This window comes from Natrix helvetica (genome assembly GCF_964273705.1).
Source record: "Natrix helvetica genome assembly, chromosome: 4".
Classification (NCBI taxonomy): domain Eukaryota; kingdom Metazoa; phylum Chordata; class Lepidosauria; order Squamata; family Natricidae; genus Natrix; species Natrix helvetica.
Genome location: NC_138550.1, coordinates 30,917,467 through 30,940,751, shown reverse-complemented (window position 1 = coordinate 30,940,751; position 23,285 = coordinate 30,917,467). Strand labels below are relative to the sequence as shown.

At 34.6% G+C, this 23,285-nt stretch overlaps 1 protein-coding gene across 9 annotated transcripts in view; it reads right to left on the bottom strand.

Moving 5' to 3' along the window:
* The window catches only part of ZBTB20 (zinc finger and BTB domain containing 20), a 546,378-nt gene that overhangs the window by 481,152 nt on the left and 41,941 nt on the right, over positions 1-23,285 (bottom strand). For 2 of the 9 annotated variants that reach the window (XM_081950743.1, XM_081950742.1), the window contains exon 2: positions 11,919-11,970. The exons of the other annotated variants lie outside the window; for them this stretch is intronic. The gene's annotated coding sequence lies outside the window, so the exon portion shown is untranslated. The remainder of the gene's footprint in view (positions 1-11,918; positions 11,971-23,285) is intronic. 9 annotated transcript variants of the gene reach the window in all.

The following is a 23,285-nucleotide window of genomic DNA, read 5'->3' as shown; positions in this document are numbered from 1 at the left end:
ATTACATTGCGAGCTATACAGAGCTTGTAGGTCTACACATATTCACCCCTTGTTGGAGAGATTGCCAGGGAGGGCAGACAATTTTTATTTAGGCTTTCTCCTCCAGGACACTAACCCGGTTACCACGTACGCAGTGGCAAAGTTCTGTGCTGCTGCAATGTCCATAAGAAAAAAATTGGCTAAAGAAGTATAGTTGTCATCTTGTACCAATTATCTGGACATATCTCTAACAATCTTTGGACCATTATATTTACTCCGATACTTAACGGCTTTGCACCCAGGTAAACCAGGGAGTGACCCGAACAATCTGAGAACATGTATGTTATTTTCCATTTTTAACGTCAATACTTTTTAATTATATCTTAATGTCAGTACATTTTAACATATTGTAAAAACTAATGTATATTGCTGGTCTTTGACCGTAATAAAGATTTATACTATTTATGTTCTTGACTGATTTTGACTGACTTCTCATTACTATTGTTCCATTTCAAGATTATGTATCTAACTAAAAATCAATGGAAATCCAGAGCTTTAGAAATGGATCTGGAAACTTTTCTGAAATCTTAATATCTCAGACATTTGTCTAGAATCTGTATAATGAAAATTTCATTGTAATGAGAGAAGACATAGAAGTATTAACACAATCACCTCTGGCTATATGCGTTTTTTTTTTAAAAAAATCACAGGCTTTTTCACTTCAACTTTTACAAATCATCCTTTTTTAAACCTCCCACTAGTTTAAATACTTACTCTTCTGTATCAAACCTAGCATACGTTCCAAACAGTTTGCGTATCCTATTCTCTTATTTCCACTTTACATTCATTCTGTTGATGATTATTTTATATCAATCAGTAAGACTTAGGTCAATGCAGCATTTTATATAACCATTTTTGTAAAACTGAAAAGATATAAATTAGGTTGCCAACTTAGTCATACTTGTGCCAACTGAAGCATTCCCTATATCTTGAACAGTCAGATTTGGAATATGAAGAGGACCCATCATCCTGAGTGGAGTCAGTTGGAAGAGTTGCATGCAGAAAAAGCAGTGTTACCTAGCAACCAGGATAGGCAGCTATCACTTGCCTTAAAAGACAAAGAGGAGGAGCTAACATCTGCACCTACTAAAAGGAGTTGCCGCGGGAAGAGAAGGGCTGAAAAAAGGCACTTAGCAAGTGCCTCACTGGACAGAAAGAATCCTACCCTGTCAAAGGAACCAATAAGGATAATGCAACCGTACATAAGAGGACCCACATGCTGCACAGTTCTATTGCTGATAATTCTCCATTTAACTCAGCATCGTGTTCTTCAACTCCTCAGCTGCCTTCTTGTTAATTCAACCTTTTTGTCATTAGGTTTTAAAAACTTTTTTAGTAAAGATATAGCATTTAGCTTTGTGTCTTTGATTTCTGTGGGTCAGGATAGGACACCTTGACAAGGTACAGGTAAATTTTTGTGGGTATCCATAAGCAAAATCAAATATCAGTTTTTCCTCAAACATGCCCATACTCTTCTATTCGAGCTAGAATACAAGTTTAAATACAAGTTTGTCTTGCAGACCACTGTGATGTAGCCTATATGCCATTGAACAGGAGATGTACACAGTAGACTGATACACACACAGAAATATAACATATTTCTTTAATTTTAAAAATAGTAGCAAATTAGATTTTTTTAAAGAAAACAACAGATTCACAAAAAAATACTCTAGAGATTGAAATAATTTATTCAAAAGCTGGTGCTACACTAATTACTTTAATTGTGGTCACTTGTACTCCAATCATGCTTTGTACTAATACTCAATGATGCACACTATGTAATTAAGCAATTAAGCAGGATAAATTGGGTGGAGTATTATTTTCCAGTTCTCCAAAATAACTCAAGTCTGAAAACTTAATGCAAAGTTGTCTGAACATTTTTTAAAGATCAGATGATTTATGGATATACTAGTTGAAAGACTTTTAAGTTATTTGTGTTAAAAAATTAAAGATACATCTTTTTTCATTTGCATATCTGTTTTTCCAACAATTTATCTGCTTTCCTAGCAAATGAACAAACAACCTATTGAAGTACTACAATTATTTGCTTCTATCTGTATTTAAACCCAGAATGTTTCTATTTCTTCAGAACTCTTCAGTTTTTTTCTGAATGACCACCATTAAAATGAAAGGCAAATACTGTGTTCATAATAAACTGAACTAATTGGTTTGGCGATCAAGCCATACAGTTTGTATGAGGTATTAAATACACATATACCTTGTCTGAAGGTACAACCAAAAGAAAAGATACTGATTTCTTTGACTCTTACGACAAATACATGTAAATGTTTTAAAAATATTTGAATTAATAACATAGTCAACATCTATTTTTCTGTATAATTAAAGTAAATGCAAGACAATTAACTGAGAATTATAAATACATAATTGGACAATTCTATTTATTTTGTATTGTGGATACAGATTGTGGCTAAAAATTACAATTCTTTCTAGAATTAATTTGTAATACTGGTTTAAAACATAAAAACAAATACTAAGAAAAACCAACAAGCCAAGACTATCCTTGTATAAATACTATTTTATAAATATAGAATTCTACATGGTTCTTGCCTATTTATTTGAATAATCATTCAAATGGCTAAACAGACCTCTAATTTGAAAATAAAAATAAACTGGTGCAATCACAAACTTCTAAAATTGCAGTTTATTAAAAAGAAAAAAAAGGAAATCTTGTCTAATCTAAAACACGCTCACAGTTACCTTTTTCTAATCAGAGCATTCATTTCTTCTCATTATGATCTCACAAGCACATTAAAATCTTATTAACATTAATTACTTCTGAGCCTCTATGCATGAGCAGTTATAGGCTTGTGTGTATGTATGTGTGTGTGTGTGTGTGTGTCTGGATCATATCTACATTTATATACCTTGCTGCACTCTGCTTATAAAACATGTGAAAATATTGCTGCTAACACCAATTAGCTAATTTCACGCGTACACAGATAAGTAACCTGATGTCTTGCTACACTGTTTAATGAAGACCAGCAGACAGATGGACACAAATGGAAAAAGCGTCATGTTTTCTAATGTGGGAAGGGAGGAAAAGGAAGGGGAAGGGAGGGGAGGGGAAAAAAGGAACATATAGTTTGCTCTCTTCCAGATATTTTTCAGGACTCATCCTTTTTTTTTTTTTTTTTTTTACTAAAGGCTTAATTTTTCCTACAAATCTCCCATCCAAGTTTTAACTAGATCCAAGCCTGTTCAAAATTTTTTTTAAAAATATACAGATACATAATTGACTGGCATTCCATGTCAGTTTTTATTTCTCAATGTAAAAGAATCTACTCATAACCTCTCCTTGAACTGTTAGAACCATTTTTCCCTAAAATTAGCAGTCAACACTTCTCAAAATAATTGAAACAAATTACAAAATAAAAACCGTGACAGTAACTTCATACAATAAAAAATGAAAAAAAACAGTATCCAGGTTACAATCCGTTAACAATTAAAACTTGTGTCAAAAATACGTATTTTACCAGAGTGAATGAAATCACATCCACACGGACACCATTCCATATCCCAGTCTACATAGAAGAAAATCATCTTATCGGTATTATAGCTGAGTTTTTGGCAAGCAGGACATTTTCTAATAATCAAAATAAAAGAGCACGGATCATGTTACCTAGTTTCGGTAATGAAACGCCTGCAAGAAAACAATCAATCCCAGAGAGCACCCAAGAACTTCTCATTTCAACCCTGATATCTGAGGTATGGCTACATCTTATCATAAAAATAACAATTGTGAAATAAATTTTGACAATTGCTTTTTATGGTTTTCAATTGCTCTTTTTCAAATATCTCTGATTTCCTTGTTTTTTGCTTTAATCTGTGTTCTCCAGCCAGCACGAAATAAGAATAAAGGAGCATGATTCTATCCCTACCGTAAGCAGTGAAAGTCTACTTCTAAAATAATTATGACATGAACTACAACCAGACAACACAGCAGTTATGCATTTGTATATTTATTTCATTTATATGTCAATCAAATTCACAATGCAATTCTAAGTGATTCACTTTTTAGAATCATACAACTACAAACAAAACAAACAAAATACTATACATATCTGAAACAGACAAAAAAAATCAGAATAATAGAGTGATACTATAACTGAGGCCACAAATATACAGCTCAGTCAAGATCCTTCATCATGGACAGGGTCATCCAATGATCTGTCCGCAGTGGATAAACCAGGTTTTCAGATCTTTAAAAAAGGCCAGTAGAGTCAGGGCACACCAAATCTCAGAGACAATGTTGTTCCACAAGACAGAAGGTTCTCATTAAAAATAACTGTTTCAAAAAAGAAGCTCAAAACATGACCACCCTTGTTGGACCTCATGGAACAAACAAAGGTAACTGGATATAGAAAGCCCCACACATAAATCAGCCTACTATATTATATAAAGGAATTTATGTAATTAACATATTGACCCTACACATTGAATCTTTCAGTGCAACTTTGCAAAGTAGCGATGCTACATGGACACACATGACTATATGTCCTACTAAATTCTGGGTAACTACAACATCTAAATGATTTCAAGACAAGCTTCATGTAGAGCACATTGCAATAAACCAATCATGTACCAATTATCATATTGGATTTAATTCTCACTAACAGAGAGGAAATAATAGAGGGTGTTGAAGCCACAGGAACCTTGAGGGCAAGTGACCATGCAATATTGGAATTCAACATTATGCAAACATAAGTAGTAGAACAAAGTCAAACTAGAGTCTTGGACTTTAAGAGAGTTAATTTCAGTAAACTTAGAGACAGCTTGGGAAGAATTCCATGGATGAGAAACCTCAAGGGGAAAACAACCCAAGAAGCTTGGGAAATTTTGAAAAATGAGATTACAAAAGCCCTGTCTAGCACAATACCAATGAAGGAGAAAAATAAGAGCTCCCCAAAAAACCAGAATGGCTGCATAAAGAACTCTCCGACAAATTGAAAGACAAAAAAGATAAGTATAAAAAGTGGAAAGAGGGCGACATAACTAAGGCAGAATATCAGCAAATAGCTCGAGCCTGCAAAGATGAAGTGAGGAAAGCTAAGGCTCACAATGAAGAAAGGCTTGCCACAAAAGTAAAAAAAAAAAAGCTTCTTCCAACATGTTAAAAACAAGAAAAAAGTTAAGGAAACAATTGGTCCATTGCTGGGAGAAAATGGCAAGAAGGTGACAAGCAACAGGGAGAAAGCAGAACTATATAACTCATTTTTTCGCATCTGCCTTTACACAAAGGAAAAAACAGTCCAACCTATCAAAAGCAGCATCACAAAAATCAGATTAGGAACACAAGTTGAAATAGGGAAGAAAATGGTTGAACTGTCTATCCTAGACGAGTTCAAATAACCAGGACCGGATGGAATCCACCCCAGGGTTCTGAAGGAATTGGCAGACGAAATCTCAGAACCACTGCACTATATCTTTCAGAGATCCTGGAGCACCGGGGACCAGCCAGAGGACTGGAAAAGAGCTGATGTGGTTCCCATCTTCAAAAAAGGGGAAAAAATAGATCCAGGAAACTATAGACCTATCAGCCCCACCTCAATACCAGGAAAGATTCTGGAAAAGATAATCAAGCAACGAATTAGCGAACACCTAGAAGTAAACAAAGTAATAGCCAAAAGCCAACATGGGTTTGTCAAAAACAGATCATGCCAGACTAATCTTATTGCACTCTTTGACAAAGTGACAAAATTAGTGGACCAGAAGAATGCCGTCAATATAATTTACTTGGACTTGATAAAATAGACCATAACTTACTACTAGATAAAGTAGAAAAATGTGGGTTAGACAGCATCACCACCAGTTGGATTCGTAACTGGCTGACCAACCGCACTCAACATGTAGTCCTCAATGGAACTGCATCTACATGGAGGGAAAGCTCTGTTTTAGGCCCAGTACTCTTCAACATCTTCATCAATGATTTGGATAAGGAAATAAATGGGGAACTCATCAAATTTGCAGATGACACCAAGCTGGCAGGAATAGCTAACACTTCAGAAGATAGGCTTAAAATACAGAGGGATCTTGACAAACTTGAACATTGGGCACTATCTAATATAATGAAATTCAATGGTGAACAGAGTAAGGTTCTACATTTAGGCAAAAAAAATGAACTGTACAGGTACAGTATAGGTGGTATCTTGCTCAATAGTAGTAACTGTGAGACGGATCTTGGAATCCTAGTGGACAACCATTTAAATATGAGCAGCAGTGTTCAGCAGCTGCCAAAAAAGCCAACACAGTTCTAGGCTGCATAAACAGAGGGATAGAATCAAGACCACGTGAAGTGTTAATACCACTTTATAATGCCTTGGTAAAACCCACACTTGGAAAACTGCATTCAGTTTTGGTCGCCATGACGTAAAAAAGATGAGGAGACTCTAGAAAGAGTGCAGAGAAGAGCAACAAAGATGATTAGGGGACTGGAGACTAAAACATATGAAGAACGGTTGCAGGAACTGGTTATGTCTAGTTTAATGAAAAGAAGGACTAGGGAGACATGATAGCAGTGTTCCAATATCTCAGGGGTTGCCACAAAGAAGAGGGAGTCAAACTATACTCCAAGGCACCTGAGGGTAGAACAAGAAGCAATAGGTGGAAACTAATCAAGGAGAGAAGCAACTTAGAACTGAGGATAAATTTCCTGACAGTCAGAACAATTAATCAGTGGAACAGCTTGCCTCCAGAAGTTGTGAATGCTCCAACACTGGAAGTCCTTAGGATGATGTTGGACAGCTATTTGTCTGAAATGGTATAGGGTTTCCTGCCTAGGCAGGGGATTGGACTAGACGACCTCCAAGGTCCCTTCCAACTCTGCTATTGTATCTATTGTATCTACTTTCAGAACATGAAAGTACAAGGAAAGAACCCCTTGCTTAAGGAACAGTCACAACTGATGTACAATATTTTCAAATCGTTTTCGGTTCCAAATTGACTATCTATCTCTACATTGAATTATATCTTTTTGTTTCTTTTTTTTCTGATATAGATTTGGAATTATTACTACTGTTTTCCGCTTGTTGATGTGCAGAGACTTTTGAAATGAAGGTATGATACAAGTACTATGGATTAATGAATAATTTGGAAAGTGTTTGATTAATACAGTATATATTTTAAGCAGTACTTCTATACTTCTATAAATGACTTTTAGGCATCTCTATAAATTATTCTTAGAGTTAATTCTTGATGACTTATTAAAACTAATTTTAAAATAATTTTGTACCATACAGAAATCCACTAATTTAAGTCTTGCAGGTTGAACAATTATTTACATATCAAATCCTTTCCTCATATTTTTAAGACTTTCAAGACAGCCCGCTTTATATGAGGTTTATATAAAATAGATTTCTTTTAATTTTTAAATTATTTATAAATATCAATTGTATGGACCATATTCAAAATACTGCAAACAATTACTTTTGGAAAAACTACAAATCATCCTAGATAAATGATTTAATTATGTCAGAAAAGAAAAAAAAATACATTTTTCTGATCCTCAAATACTACATTTTGTACATAACCAATGATATATATACATCAATTTTCAAACATAATGTTCCTGATATGCAAAGTCTAGTTAGGCTAAGAAAAATCAAGAGTTTTTTCTCATTTTCAAACCTGGTTTGAATTTGTGTCAAAAATCTTCTGCAAAGTATTGTCGAGAAAAGTACACTTCCCAACCATAAAGGTATTTGCAAGCCTCTAAAGTCCTTTAGGTTACAGTCTTTGAGCTGATGATGTGAATCAATATATTAACTCTGTAACAGTGAAAGAACAATCAAATGATATCATGATACAAATAATGCGTAAGATCCAGGATAATATTATGTAAATAACATACATTACCACAACTGACATAATCTGCAATTTAATCAAAATTCAGGAGTCCATTAAGTTGAAATATTATAGAAAGAAACAAAATGGATATAGTCCTGTTTATAGGTCTACACATGAGTTATTCTGGTTCATCAAAAACAGAAACAAAAACAACCTCCTTTAAATTCCCCTTTGAATCCAAGAGTTTTTTCTTATGGCTAGAAAAATTAAAGCAAAAATAAATCTGAACTTTTTAAAGAAAACTCACTAAGCTATTTCAAATAATATTTCAAAAAATGTAATTGGTTACTTGATGTACTATATTATATCACCAAATTTTGTCTCTGCATCTGACCAAAAGAATTGGGAAAATATTCCATACACACTTTTTAAAATGGCGTGTCTAGAATCACGAGTCTGAAAAAGTCCTTTAAACAGGCAGGCCTATCAAGCCTAACTTGTCTTCCATGTAAATTATTGTGTTATTAAATGATATTATTTTACATTTATACATGGATGTAATCATAAACTACTTTTGAGAAACCTAGAAAAACAAGTTGGAAAAGAATCAGTGTAATCATTTTCACCAATGATTCAGAATTCATTGTGATTTGGATTTATAGAATGCAATTGTATTGTGCAGTTCAAATGTATCAATTGTATTTAGAAATAAGATGGGTTCTATGGGATCTACTTCCAAACATTTCATCATAATGTACCTGGGTGATATTAAAAAAGGTAAGCAGGATCAGGCCTGGTTAGGAGATGAATGAGATACCACCCTCAGTAGGATTTAACATTTTGGGAAAACAATAGCTTATGCAGTCTATGACTATAAAATCAGCACTGTAAAAATGTCTGAGTAGTGACAACAGTAATTAATTTTAATCCCGGAGACATCTGACTAACTGTGTTAGAACACTTACATTCCCTTTGTGTATGATTTCTTGATGTTGATCAATATCAAGAATGTGAAACTACAAAATTATAAAAAATTACAGGAGAATATGGATATTGGTATCTAATCCAAATAATTTAATTTTGAAGATTGCTTATAATTCTGTTTAATTATGTTAAAATAATTTGTTAGTGAAAAAATAATACAAAGACTAAATAGCCAGTTTGTTAACTCGATTTTTCTTTATTTTTTATTTTTCTTTATTTTTATAGCTTTAAAACAGAGTCATGAGAATCCTGTTAACACTTAAGCAGAAACAGATACAAAGCAAATTTTGTTTAATAGTCCTATCTATTAAACTATATCAGAAGTAAAACCTTTATTCAGGATTAGTAATAAAACGAAATATAGCTCATTTCAATTATATATTTCTAAAAAGCAAGTGGAAGCTTGTTTCATTTTCACTGTAAAACATTAACTTAGATTCCTAGATTTCATCCACTTCTCATTTCAGAAATTTTCAGCTTTATTTTGGTGTTTTTAATTTGTGCAACCTAAAATTGGAAGTACAGTACTGATTCCTAATAGCAATCTTCAATCACAAATAGAAATAATTTCAGACGTTTGAAGAATTATTCATTATTCATTAAGATTACTACTATAGCACTTTCTCCTGTATATCTTTATGATCCCAACTATATATTACATTTACAGGAAGTTTTAAAAGAAAAACCTGTAATCCCTGTATTTGCAGCATATATTCTTGTGCTCCAATATAAAAATGCACATTTCTAGTAAATTCCAGTGAAATAAATCAAGCCTCACTACTATATAAATAATTGATCAAACTATCTGATGAACAAAGGAATATTCTCCCACCATTGTTATATTTTAAAAAATCAGATCAAACAAAATTAAACTCTTTGGCAAGAAAACAAAACATTTAACTGGGAACAAGCTAAAAGAAAACTTAATAAAGTCCTTACGTTGGTAAGGATAAACTAGACTTTTTCTTACATAATAGTTATGATTCAGCTGAACATACTGTGGAAAAAAACACTACAGACATCTGAACAAGACAGGAGCAGCTGCCTTCACAGCAGTTAAACATTTTAGGCCAAACTGTACTGGTTCATAGGGCAAATTGTTTGAAGTCTGTATGTAAGAGAAAGAACCAGCTTATTTAGGAAACTTTACTACCTTAAAAATCTGAACAAAATAGATACTTTATGTCAAATTGAACCAAACTCTGAAGCACCAAGAAGCTGTCAGGAAGACAAAAGAGGAAAAAGACAAAAATATATATACACAGTACAAATGAAATGCTGGAAGTTGCAAAACAGATTACTTGGGATTTCAACCAGCTGTGTTTTTTTTTTAAAGAGTTATCTATTGCTTCCAGCAATTACTATATATTGTACATCTTCTAGGTCAAAAAGCCTACATTATCAAAACCTCTGCTTTCAAGAGGGAGAAAAGCTTCCTTCTGACTAATCCACTTTTTTTATCAACACAGGAACTGCAAAATAGAAAAGTAAAATGATAGCTTTTTCCAATCTTCATTTTGAGAATTCCACCATAGATTCTATACATCACTGCGTGAACAGCTGTGTAAAAGACAGCCAGTTTGGCCTAAAAGTTTAAGCACTAGGCTGGAAAGCTGGAAACTGAGTTCAAATCCTCCCTTAGGAATGAAAGTCAGCTTAGATGGCTTTGGGCCAGTTACTTTCCCTCAGCCCAACCCCCTCACGGGGTTGAGAAAATAGGAGAAGGAAGGTGTGTTGGATATGGCCATCACCTTGAATTATTTGTAAAAATAATAAAGATGGAATACAAATAGAATAAAAATAAATAAATAAAGCCTGCAACTGAAGGAAAAAATAGCACTGCCATCTGAGAGACATTTTTAGAAACTTACCTAAATATTTCAAACCGTATCTAACAATAACCTTGGGTTATTTATTCTGACTCTAAAGTTTAAATACTCATACAACCTGAAAAAGGATACTCTTTTATAAGTGGTCCAATATAAACAAGAACGTTCAGCTATAAAAGCATATTGTTATTGTGACTTTGAACATACAAGAACAGAAAAGTTATGCTACATAAATCAAATGTCTCGTTTAAAAGGCCATTTCTGAATATGGCTTCTGATCAATAAAATTGGTTGATGATATTTGTGGCCATTTTTCATTATCCCGCCTTTACCTCTATGATGTTTTGTGTGGATTAAATCCACATTAGCAATGTCCTAAGACTTCTGTAATAACAAAAAGAGTCATTGTATAATAATGGCAGATCTTGCCCTACTATAATGCAGAATTCATAAGTTTGAGTCTCTCTGTCCTTAACCAGACCCAGACATGTCGAGACACTAAGACAGCATACACACAGGGGGGTTGCATGCACATCCGCAAGGGGGGGTAGCATGTGCAGTGTATTATGGGTGCGTGCACGTGCTTTTGGCACGCAACAACAAAAAGGTTAGCCATCACTGCTCTATAGGCTAATCAGCATACTAAAAGAGAAGAGTGCAAACTGACAAGATGACCTCACCCAGTGACCTTATGAAGGGTGAAAGCATCAAGTTTTGAAGCATCTGAGATGAGAATCTGACTTGATCTTTCCTTCCCAAAAACACTGACTTAACATGACCAAAGAGAAGGGAGAACCAACAAAACACCAATGAACAAAACATCAGTCTGGAGACTCCCTCCAGACTGATAAGAGAATGAATTGCACCTAAAGGAACTGAGTGGTCAAGGAGAACCAGGATAATTACACCATCCTCATTCTGGCTCTGGCAAATGATATCAAGTGCAACTAATGATCTTTCAATATTCTTTGGCTTGGAAGTCACAGAAAATAATTTAGACAATCCATATCCTCAAATACATACCTCTGAAGTGGGTATACTGTATAGTCACCTTCTCATCAATCATCCACTAAAAGGGGATAGACTACAAAAAATTATCCAGAGAAATTAGCTCCGGCAAATAATTTGTGGAAGGGGGGGGGGGCATACTACTAACCTCTTTCAAGGCAAGAACAGCAACAATACCAACTGAACATCACACAGTCCCAGCTTTTTTGCCAGTAAGAGGCATGAATTAAATATAAAGGTCACTGAGTTAATTACCTCAAGGATCTTGTCCATTTCTTCAGAAGTTATAGGCTCTAATTCCAGATAACTACACAAGACAGGAACCAAGGAAAAGGTTGAATGATAATACCCATTCCCAGGTCATATTGCAACTACCCCAAGGCATTACCCAGATCTATCATGTGAATTCCCTCTCCCAGATGTATCTGGTTCCTGATAATTTGAGATATGCCTATGGTTGCTTTGAAATCCAAATTCCAGACCATCAAAGTTCAAAGCTTTTATTGTCATTGTACATCATGTATACAACGAAATTGGTTGTACACATGGAAGGGTCCACAACATTGCCAACCCTGCGACAGAATCTAACACATCATATAGATGTGTTGCTGCTACAATATCAAAAGGACTAGTATGTCAACTGTTGTGTATTAAGGCTTCACTCCTGTCCGCTGTTCAAGCGGGAAGAGAGATTCATCCTGATTGGCTGTTAGAACTAATAAAGAATTAGCTAAATGTTATTTCTGTCTCACATCCGTTCTTCCACCCTCTGTTCCCGGAACAAAATATCAACAACAAGCTTAACTGCTCAGCTGATAAGACCCACATCAGGCAAGGCTGTCATATACAATCATCTGGGGAGCAGAGCTTCTAGACTTCATTACAAGGTCAAAGGTTACAATTGGCAACCTGTGAGATAGTGGTTGGTGCCAATCTCAGAAGTCAGGTTGACAAATCTATAAAGAGAAATTCCTTACACTAGGCCCAGCCAGATCTTTATTATACAAGGTAGATCAAGTGCTTTTTCAACAATCCAATCACTGATGACAATGGTCCTATTATAAATGAACTTGGCATTCAATATAAGTCAAGAGTACAAGGCTAATAATAATAATAATAATAATAATAATAATAATAATAATAATAATAATAATAATAATAATAATAATGACAATGCACTACAGTTTACATCCACGTGGTGATATTGATAGACTATACCTACCCCGGAAATCAGGTGGCAGAGGATTATTACAAGTGAAGCAAATAGTTGAAGAAGAAAAACATGCACTGGCTGATTATTTAAAAGAAAGTCAAGAACATCTATTAATCGAAGTAAAGAACAAAAATCTATTGAAGGCCCAACAGACGAAACAAGAATACAAAAAAGATGTGATAACATTAAGAATGGAGAGTTGGCAGAACAAAGCATTGCATGGCCAATTTCTGGAAAAAATAAAAGATAAAGTGGACAGTGAAAAAACTTGGTTATGGTTAACAGCAGGTACGTTAAAGAAAGAAACAGAGTCACTAATCCTGGCTGCGCAAGAACAAGCTATCCGCACAAATGCCATTAAGACAAAAATCGAAAAATCCTCTGATGATGCCAAATGTAGACTTTGCAAAGAGGCTGATGAAACTGTTGACCACATACTCAGCTGCTGCAAAAAAATCGCGCAGACTGACTATAAAATGCGGCACAATTCAGTGGCACAAATGATCCACTGGAATTTGTGCAAAAATTATAACATTAAAACAGCAACAAACTGGTGGGAACATAAGCCTGAAAAAGTCATCGAGGGTCAGATGGTCAAGATCTTGTGGGATTTTCGCATACAAACGGATAAAATACTGGCGCATAATACACCAGACATCACACTGGTTGAGAAAAATAAGGTTACAATCATAGACATCGCAATACCAGGTGATAGCAGGGTCGCCGAGAAGGAATATGAAAAAATCGCAAAATACCAGGACTTAAAAATTGAAATTCAACGATTATGGCACAAACCAGCAGTGGTAATTCCAGTGGTAATCGGCACACTGGGTGCTATTCCCAAAGCACTGGAATTACATTTAAAACAGTTAAAAATTGACAAAATCACCATCAGTCAAATGCAAAAGGCCGCACTGCTTGGATCTGCACGTATATTACGAAAATACGTTACGACGTCCTAGGCCCCTGGGTGGGGCCCGACTAGTAATCAATGCCAAATCCGGCGAAACAACTGGCCGCTGTGATACAATTCTGTTGATGCAATAATAATAATAATAATAATAATAAATACACCTGGCTTTAGGGAAGAATCGTAAGAGCTGGAGGGTAAGGTGGGATTAAACCACTGGTCCTGTCAACTCCTTGAGCAGCCTCCCATGACCTGCCATATGTTCTACTCTTTTTAACTTTGATGAAACTACTTGATCTAACTTCTTCCTCAATCTCTTCCTCATTCACACTGTCCTCCTCCAGATAATAGCACAGAAAACTGCATCAATACTCATACATATATCAACCATAGCAATCTTCTCAGCTTTCCTACACATAGGCATTTGGCAGTTTGGGATTAAACCACTGCCATAGGTCAATTTAAAAAGCATTTTTTTAAAAAAGCAACCCCTGAATACAACCCCTCATATTCTCCTTTATTTTGAAATTAAAATCATTTTAGCAGGGAAATATGAGAATATAGATCTTTTAAAAAAAGGTACTTAAAATTTGGTACCATAGTCTTGAGCCTGTAAAAATTCACTTTTAAAAAAGCATTAAACTTTCATTTTGAAAGAAAGACTTTTCCACAAAAGGTACAGAATTTTTCCTCTTCAACCTAAGAGCTAACTCTGCATGAGATGAGGAGGCCAGGAGGCATAAAGGAAGGCCAAGGGAAGCACTGGGAGGCCTGCTGCAGATCGCTTGTGAGTTGAAAAAGGTCAGAGAAGTCTTGGGAGGCCAGGAACAGTAAACATGTAAGTTTGGGGAGGCTTGAAATGTTTGGGAGGTCCAGTGCAGGCTGCATGGAACTCAAGGGAGGCTAGGGAAGGTTGGCACAGGTAAAAGCATCATACTTGTGACTTTCACTTCCAAGTTCCCCCATTGACTTTGCTTGTGGAAAGCTGGCAAAGGAAGTGTAATGGTATTGACATTGCTACCTTGTTCTGAGAAATCATGATTATGAGCCAGGCACCCCAGCACCCAAATCACATAGTTGGTAGCATTGTGGAAAATGGGAAGCTGAACTTTTCATTGATTATTTTGAACTCTGGGGATTGCAGAGTCTACAAACAGTGATATAGTGACACTAACAGGCCTGATTTTTTTATTTTATTTAAAGACGGATTCATTAAACAGGAGATTTCAATTGATAATCATTTCAATGTCTAGAGGGCACGCTGAGATTTTCCATCCTTGGGCTACATTATCTGTAGATGAAAGTTTCTATCATCAAATCAATCAGAATCACAGTCCAACAGTCCAATATTAATAAGAAAAATGGTCAACAAATACCTATATAATCACTATTTATGCTATACAAATACCTCCAAAGTAAAAGGTATGTGTTCCCCACAAGGATTTGCAACACAATATTATGTATTTGAAAGTAAGGTCTACTGAATTCAATGCAGTTGGCATTACAAATCAAATCCATAAATTTCCTCATCATTCTTCCACATTTTCACCCTCCTCTAATAACCTTCTAATATCTGCCATGACTACAGCAGTATAACCATTCAGGAACCCTAAAAATGAGTTACCCACCAACTGTGAGAGCATTTAAAATATATAAAATATATAGGGAATTATAAAATTGTTATCCAAGGCAGCAACGGATTGGGAGAAATATCCCAAAAGTAAATGTATTTGCAGAATACATTTAAATTTTCTCATAGGGATCATATACAAATATTTTACTTTAACATAGCGTATTACAGTTCTAATATACTGCAATATGTTTATATTTAAGTGTAATATTAGACTTCATTACAAGTCTATAATTAAATACTGCTTTAAGATGCTAGGAAGAATAGAGAGGGAAAATGGGAGGGTTACATCTTGGCTATTCTGACAAGCAAGGAACTGGACTTAAAATTTCTTTCTCTATTCAAATTATATTAATTACATATTAGTACAAAATTTGGGAGCTATCTGTGACTCCCTTCTCATAATCAGTTCATGCTTCAGTAACCACAAGATCCTCTGGACTGACCCCTATCCCAATTAAATTGGTCCATCACCATTGACTGATGGATCTACAAAGGGTTCTGGAGAGAATTGGAAATTGTTCCCGAGAATCTACTATATCATCTACAAAGGCATTAGATTCTTCAAGAGAGGGCATCTGTGGCCTTGAATCAGACTGCAATCCATGCAACCTCACCTATCCCATGGATCCTGTTGCCCTCCATTGTTTGCGAAGGAGCTGAGAGAAATTAAATGGGAGAAGAGACATCTACAGAATAGATTGAGGTCAATAAAGGATGAACTGCACCGAATACTGCAATGGTAAGAATTACTTTTGGATGATGAGGGCTACAACGCTACAATACCCACTCACTTTGTGCATGTAGATTGATGTCCAGCAGCCTTGTTTCACATTACCTATGCCCTTTGAGACAAGGAAACTTGTAGATTCATCTGCAAAGCCAGGCAGAAAACGTTTTAGAGTGTCTGTTAGGCAAAAATCACTTGAATTTGTTGCCAGTTACAAGTCCAGTGGATATGGCTGAGACAGAGTTTTGCCCTGTTATATGGGGACAGTTGATAGGCCATATGGACATGGTCCTTATGAGTCTTGAGTTCAGCTCAGTCACCTGGTCCTTAGATCTATGGCCACTGGGGGGAGGGCATATGTGGCTGAGTTCTGGGAGTAATTAATTCATCTTTCAGAGATTAGTTGGTTCTTTCTTAAGGAGGTGTTAATTCACCCTGTTCTCCAGAAGCCATTACCAAATCTCACCATACTTGACAGATTTTAATCTCCCTTTTGGGGGAAAGGTTGTGGAAAAGGTGACTGCACATTAACTTCAGCAGACCTCAGATGAAGTGGATTATTTGAATTAGTGAGGATTCAGTGCTGAACATGGGATGGAAGTGGCACTTGGTCACACTTTTTGATGATCTCTGGCAGGATCGGCATGGGAGTAGTTCAGCCATCCTGCTCTACTTGATCTCTTTGCAGCATTTGATACAATCAACCATATTATCCTTCTAGATCAGCTCCAAGGACTGGGAGCATTGTGCTGTTTGTCTTCCCTAGATCCCCAGATCAGTCAGTATTGATCTGGAATGAGATCCTGCGTCTGAGCCTTAATATTGGGTATAGTAGGCTTTGGTGCTCTTTTCACTCTTGTTTAACATCTACATGAAACCACTGAGTGAGATCATCCAACTCATTATTTTATTCATTTATTATATGATTCTCTATTTTATTAGTTTTATTGTTTTTTATATGAGGCTTTTATATTCTTTTAACCTGCCTTGAGTCACCATGTGCAAATTGGGGCAATATAAATTTCCATAAACAAACAAACAACAAACAAACAAATCATCACTATGCTAATGATATTCTATATTTTTCCATCCCTAGTGAATTGAACTGTGGATATCCTGTCTTGGAACCTATAGGGAACAACAGGCTTTAACTGAACTCTAGAGAGACCGAGTGACTTTGGATTAAGGCCTTCCAGATCCGGGACTTTACTGTCTTTGGTACTGGATGGGATGGCACTGCCCCGGACAGACTTAGCCGGTAATAGGGGGATCCTTCTGGAGTTATAACTCTGTTCAAAGAGCAGGTTGCAGTCACTGCCAGGAAAGTCTTTGCACAACTTTGTGTTGTATGTTAACTGCACCACTTCCTGGATCATAAAGTTTGCTCATAGCTCAACTCATGCCTAGTCAACTCTTGTATAGACTATTGTAATGCCTCTACATGGGGCTGGCCTTAAGAGTACACAGAACCTTCAAGTTGTGCAAAATTCAGCAGCATAGGAAGTTATATGTGCTCCTAAGACTACACACTTTGCATCTTCTTATTAGCCAGCTTGCTTTTGGATATGATTCAAGGTGCTGGTTCTGACCTTTAAAAGTCTTAGATGGCATGGAGTCAAATTATCTGAGGGACCAGCTCTTCATGATTAGATCTACTTGTCCCATCAATTTTTTCAGGAGAAACAAATGTGGGTCCCATCTGAGAAACATCAGAAAGATCTGATGGAACCTAGGTGGTGAACATTTTCTTCTGTGGCACCTGCCCTCTGGAATATTATCTACCCCAAGATAAGTTTATCCCCAATGTTTGTTACTTTTCGGAAAGCCCTTAAAACATGTTTCCCCCTTCCAACAAATCTGGAGACTCCGTGGCAATAGGGACCCCATATATTGGCTGTATTATGTGTTTTCTAGCATTTGTGGTTTTATTTTTATCTATGTTTAAATTGCTAATAATTGGTTTTTGTAGTGCTTTAATTGTAGATTTTATGGTGTGCTGCCCAGAGTCGCTTGATGTGAAATGGCCAGTCATATAATTTTAAAGATGGATTGATGGATGGACGGACAGATGATAGATAGATAGATAGATAGATAGATAGATAGATAGATAGATAGATAGACAGACAGACAGACAGACAGACAGACAGACAGACAGACAGACAGACAGACAGACGTGGGATTCAGCCAATTCGGACTGGTTCAGGCGAACCGGTAGCTCGACGATCAGCTGAGAGCAAACCGGTTCACGCCGATGATCAGGTTGGCCTGCCCACCCTTGCACTTTACTTAGCTATAAACTCTCTGCTGATTAGCATGGCAGAACGGATTATATATCTGAATCATATTATATATATATATTTTGAGCCCACGCTTGAAGATGGCAGGTGAGATCCTGCCGAAACGTTGCAAAGACAATCTCAACCTTACACAGGAAAAGACCCGAATACAACAAAACCAGCATATATATATATATATATATATGTATGTATGTATGTATGTATGTATGTATGTATGTATGTATGTGTTTGTCTCCTTTTATTTATTTATCAGTACAAATACAACATACATACATACATACATACATACATACATACATACATATATATATATATATATATTTGTGTTACAACCCCTGGTATGCCTAAATATGGGAGGAAGGTCACTACTCCCTCTTTCTGTCCTTCGGCTTCATCACAGAAGACCATGCAGGCAGAAAACCATATTCTTATTTTTAATGTTGCCTTTTATATTTGTGTTGTATTTGTACTGATAAATCCCAGTAAGGGTATGGCTAGCTGATGAGAGCTAATTAGCTCGAAATAGATCTATACTAGTCTCCCTTTATTTATCAGTACAAATACAACATATATATATATCCTGCCTAAAGATATATACAGCCCGGGTTACTAGTCTCCCTTTATTTATCAGTACAAATACAACATATATATATATCCTGCCTAAAGATATATACAGCCCGGGTTACTAGTCTCCCTTTATTTATCAGTACAAATACAACATATATATATATATCCTGCCTAAAGATATATACAGCCCGGGTTCAAATCCCAGTAAGGGTATGGCTAGCTGATGAGAGCTAATTAGCTCGAAATAGATCTATCCTAGTCTCCCTTTATTTATTTATCAGTACAAATATAACACACACACACACACACACACAAATATATATATATATATATATATATATATATATATATATATATATATATATATATATATATATATATATATATATATATATATATATGTATATAATCTGAAATCATATGTATGTAGTATCAGACCAAAATAATTCTTTGCAAACAAACGTCATATTTATTCAGAAAAAAAGTTAAAAATTCCTTTTATTCCACGTAAAATGTAGAAAAACAAAAACAATAAAATGAGCAAAAACAATAAAAAACACTCCATATTGACTAGAATGCAAATAATTTTCTGTCACAGATGTATGTCATCATGCCTAGCCTTAGTATATAACCAAAACATATGATTCCAGTGATATATTCTTTCCATTCACATGTAAAGTCCCAAATTCTAAAGCACGGAAAAGCTTATTCCTTCTCATTTTGTCAAATTCCTATTTGATTGCAGGATATTCTATAAACAAGGTTTCATGTTAATATACTAACAAGCCAATTACAGTTGCCTCAAATGATTTGACACCGTGTTTGGTGAATCCTATTATCTGACTATAGTCATAATTAACACTAACTTATAAGAACAGACGCTCGTTACATGAAGGGAAAAAAGCAGAGGGAGATTTTGCATGAAAGTAGGAATTTAGAGAATGATAAACCCTACTACTAAACAAAATAATGTTCAAGAGATTGATTCACTCATTTAAATTTAGTAGTTAAATTAGATACTATATACTATCTTCACACATGTTAATCCTTTAAGCATGATTAAGTAACTCATTGCAATAGTAGTAATCCCATAATACATATAGTACTTGACTTACAACTTTTTGTTTAGTGACTGTTAGAAGTTACATCACTGCAAAAAGTGATTTATGACCTTTTTCACACTTACAATTGTGGCAGCATCCCCATTGTCATGTGATCTAAATTCAAGCACTTGGCAACTGGCTCAGATTTGTTACCATTGCAATGTCGTGTCGTGGGGTTATGGGATCACTTTTTGTGACCTTCTGACAAACGAAGTAAATGGGAAAGACAGATTCACTTTACAAAATTAACAACTGCAGTGATTTATTTAATAATTGTGGCAAGACAGGTTGTGTCTTAACAACTGTCTTGCTCAGCAACAAAAATTTAGGTTCAGTTGTGATCGTAAGTCAAGAACAACCTGTATGCTAAATCAAACTAACAAACTACATTATGATTTAATATTGTGGACTAGTTCCTCATATGCTAAACCATAATGTGGCTTGTTTTGTTTCAGATTAGCAACTATGCTAAATATGAAATTAATTCCTTATTATATTGAATTCAAGCTTACACTGTTTACAATTTAAAGAAAATTACAGCAGATGATTTTCCAAAACTTGAATTAAATTGTGAATAGAGGTCAAGTGGCAAAGGTAAAAACCCATTTCATCACATTTTCAGACATACACACTGTAATAAAATACTATTAGAACATAAAACATAGTATTACAGAATTGAAAATAACAAAGGTAAAAGCAACAAAACAATCTTTCCTTTTTTAAAGAAATATGGCTAACATTTACGTGACAGCCAACCCAAAATAAAAATGACAGATTTCATAAAACAGTATCCCCCCATTCTAACCTCATTCTTGAATGCAATCTAGATGAAAGATAATTCATAGGAGCATATTTCAGTGGCATAGAAACTAGTATAATTATATTTTGAAGTAACCATTACCAAAGGCACCAGGTTAGATGTCATTCATAATTGTGCTTAATGAAATTTAGAAATATCCTTTCTTTTTATTGCTATATTTATCCTAAACCAAATTTATAGTTAAAATTGGTCACACAAAATTCTTCACTTTAGTCTGAATCCTGATTAAAGAAAACAATTCCTACCAGGACATCAAGACACAGTTACATTGAAAAATACAGTTTGTGGCATAGTTCATTTATGCTCATCTTGCTATTGATGTTGTTGTTTGCAGCAGTACTAGATTGATTTCATGTTACTATGGAACTTCAACATTTTGAGGAACAAAATACTCATGCGCATTGCAATCTGACCCAAACTCAAAAAGAAACTTTTGCTGATATAAAATTGGTAAAACGTGGCATAAACAATTTACTTCGGCAACACAGCTGTCCAAAAAAACTTTAATTTATTAGTGATGAAATACTTTTTTAAACTGTTTCCATTTGTTTAATCCGTTACTGCTTGAGCTGGATAAGCATTTTAGCTGAAATCAGTTTCACTTTTGTTACTATTGTTTCTCTCTAGCAGCAGCAGCTGTACTGCCAAGTCTACACAGAGAGAGAACTTGCTAGTTATAAGAAAACAGTGTCCGATTTAACATTTTTAAAATAACAAAAATGTTTACTTAAAAAAAAACTGAATAATTTGGGTATAAAATATGAATTATTCATATATTGAAACTCCTTACCACTGGAATATCTTTGTCACAATATATGATAATTCTATATCATCATATAAGTATAACATTCATCAAGACAGATCATTTAAATATCTTTTTATTATAGACAAAATGTTGGTTAAAGCCATTCTTCTTTCAAACTGTAATACCTTAAGGAATGGAGATGTGGTAAAGTGATTTTAAAGTGATTTAAAATTCTAACATAGAGATTCTCATTTTTATTACTGCTGTACAGCTTTTCACTTGGAAGTTAAAACTGAAATAGGATATAAATATGAAAGACATTTTAATATTTGCAGTAATTTTATAGAGCTATTCCAAAAAAGTTCAAAACAATCAGCTTCATCAAAATAAACATGCTTTATTTTTTCTAAAACATTAATCAAATTCCAATGACGTCAATAAACTGTTTATTGGCCAAATGCAGCCAAAATTCCTGAAAAAAATTGTTTGTTGACTAAGTCTTGCAATTTGGCATCTCTATATTCTGACCTTAATAGAAAATACACAGTAACCAAACTTACAAATTTAAGAGGAATATGAATGTGAATGTGAATATGAATATACATACAGTATATACATCTACATATGCATATACATACACATTTTGGCTTTAAAACGGAGATGAGCACCGCCCCCGAGAGTCAGGAACGACTAGCACATATGTGCAAAGGGAACCTTTACCTTTACTTTTTCACACATACACATACAGCAAACCCAAATTATTTTAGCTACAGGGCATGGCAAGACATAAAATAACTACTTTAAGCACTTCCTCATGTGGGTGTGTTAGATAACTGTCAGTTCCAATGCTAAAATAAAGCATGCTGTGACTGAACCAATCGTACCATAGGATGCTCTAATCTTATATGGGAAGGGGACTTTAAAGAGTTTCTATGTGCGTAATTTATAAAACCCAGCTTGGTTATTTTGAGTTACTGCTATACTGCTCATAACCAAACAGTCTTCATTTCTTTGTGTAAATTATCAAACTTAAATGTCTCTATCATCTATCTATCTATCATCTATCTATCTATCTATCTATCTATCTATCTATCTATCTACCTACCTACCTAACCTACCTACCTATCATCCATCTATCTATCTATCATCTATCTATCTATCTATCTATCTATCTATCTATCTATCATCTATCTATATCTATGTTGCATTTGTGCTGATAAATAAATAATACAAATGCAACACAAATATAACTAAGGAAACATAAAAAAATGGCTTTCTGCCTGGATGGCTCCTAGGGTGAGTCGAAAGACAGAAAAGGGAAGCAGTATGCTCCCTCCCATATTTGAGCATAACATGGGTTGTGACATTTTATATATATATATATATATATATATATATATATATATATATATATATATATATATATATATATATATATATATATATATATATATATATATATATATATATATATATATATATATATAATGTATATATATTTTCATATATACATGAAAATGTAGAGAAGTCTTTTACAAAGTTAAAAGATAACATGTAGAAAAAAATAAAATGCATTTAAAACTTTTAAAAACAATTAAAAGCGAAGA